Consider the following 2307-nt stretch of genomic DNA (forward strand, 5'->3'; position numbering starts at 1 on the left):
GAACATGCAGCACGCTGACCTCAGAACATCCATCACCCTGACCCCTGAACATGCAGAACCCTGACCCCAGAACATGCAGCATCCTGACCCCAGAACATGCAGCATCCTGACACCAGAACATCCAGCACTCTGACCCCAGAACATTCAGCACCCTGACCCCAGAACACCCAGCACCCTGACCCCAGAACATGCAGCATCCTGACCCCTGAACATCCAGCATCCTGACACCAGAACATGCAGCATCCTGACCCCAGAACATGCAGCACCCTCACACCAGAACATGCAGCATCCTGACCCCAGAACATCCATCACCCTGACCCCAGAAAACCTCCCAGGGGAGGGGTTGTGCTGTGGGCAGGCTGTGCTCCAGGTGTGCTGCTGGCCTTCCATCCTCCACGGCTCATCTTCCCACCCACCAACACCATCCCTGATTTCCCCAAATCCGCCACCAGCCAGAGGCTCTTTCCTTCCTCTTCTGCTCCCAAATCAGTGTGAAGCGGAAAGCAGCAGGAAAGATTTCCATTTGAATGCTTCGAGGCTGATTACACTGGAAAAGCAACTGGGAATAGGGCAAACATAATCACAGGTAGAGRTAGGAGCATCATTAAATCAGGCACTGAAAATGCAGCCTCTTCCAAAAAACTTCATTTCCTCTAATTCCTGCCTTTGCCAGGCTGCTGAGGTATTTATAGCACCTTGTTTGGTGTTAAAATCCCTGCTTGGTGCAAGCAGATGCTGCCCACGGGGCAGCACACGGACTTGGCACCTGATTGCTCAGAGATTAATGGCAGCCTGTCACAGGTGTCACAGGTGTCACAGGTGTCCCCTCTCCTGCCCTGACAGACAGGGCTCAGCCCTGGCTGCCCTGCAGAGGGGACAGCACCTCAGAGCTTCTCCCCAGGGCTCTTGGTTTATTTGTTCCCAGCTACACAACAGGGAAGGGAAATTCTGGGGAGGCAATAAGCTTTCAGTGGAAGAAATCAAAGTCTCTCTTCACCGTGGCAAGGAAAATCCCTTACACCCTGGAGCTGTCAAAAAGACAGCCTGAATTATTTAGGGGGAGCTCTGTGACGCCGTCACAGAGTGCAGCACACCGCTGTGTCTATGAGCTGGGAGGGAATCAGCTGCTCTGGCATCTGACACTGAGCTTCAGGAGAGGGCCCAGGCTGSAAGAATTGTTTTTCCATCATTAATTATGGATGCTGCCCCGAGCACCCCCCGGCAGATCCCCTCTGCTTGGAGCTCTGTGAGCTGCACTTTTTGGGAAAGCCAAACCCCACGAGCAGGTGGAAGGCTGCAGGGGCAGCACGAGGAGTCTGTGGGTAAGGCTGGTGGACTCTACAGTATTTACACACATTTATTTTTCACATTTGTCCTTCTGCAGGGATTCACCAGAACAGCCAGGTCACAGGAACACCTCTGCTCCTGGGTTTGGGTGGGTTCGGTTCACTTGAGTTATTTCAGACCTTCCTTTTCTTTTCCAAATGTATGCTAAGCCCTCAGCAGATAGGATCTCTCCTACTTCAGCATTTTCATGTAAGCTTAATTCTTGATTTTACTAGGAGCTGGTGTTCTCTCAGAGTTGCCATAGTTACTGATGCATGCGTTTCTGATTTCACACGCTAATGACTGTCCCAACCTCTTGTTTGTGGAATAAACTGTGTAACCCTGAAAGCGACATCAAATGAAATATTAAAGGACTTACGGTTCAGGAAGCAGACATCATGAATCAGCAATTGGAATTAATCGTGTTATCAAGCCTGGATTAAAATAATCCAAACCTCTAGGCCAACCAAGGGATCAGGACAGCCCCCAAACCAGATTTTCTGGGGATGCTCCAAGTGTGAGAGTCAGTGTGGTGCTGTGGGGAGTGTCACCCCGTCCCTGCACGCCAGGATTATCCAGGCAGCAGTTCCAGCTTTGCTGCCCCATGAAATGATGGAGAGATTTGGCAGCCTGGCAGCAGAGGGACAGGCACAGAAGCCGTGCCCTGGAGGAGCCTATCCCGAAGAGCAGCATCACTGTGTGAGGTTCCACCCCCCTTCGGTGCTTTTTCCTGCCCCGAGGAAAGAGGAGAAGCAGATGTTGTGGATAACACTGGACAGCACCCAGAGTGGAATGGGCACTGGTGAAGCTGTGGCCATGCAGCAAAGCTCGGAGCTGCAGCCTGGCTCTCGAGTTTTCCTGCTGGCTTCTGAAGCTCTGATTCCCACCTGGAAGGGTGTTGGTGACCTCCTGCCAACCCAGAGCTGCCGTCTCTGCCATTTCCAACATCACAGCCATCCCCTGGGGACTGCCCGAAGTTCT

This window comes from Malurus melanocephalus, unplaced genomic scaffold (genome assembly GCF_030028575.1).
Source record: "Malurus melanocephalus ecotype Western Australia unplaced genomic scaffold, MMel_1.1 scaffold_178, whole genome shotgun sequence".
NCBI lineage: Eukaryota > Metazoa > Chordata > Aves > Passeriformes > Maluridae > Malurus > Malurus melanocephalus.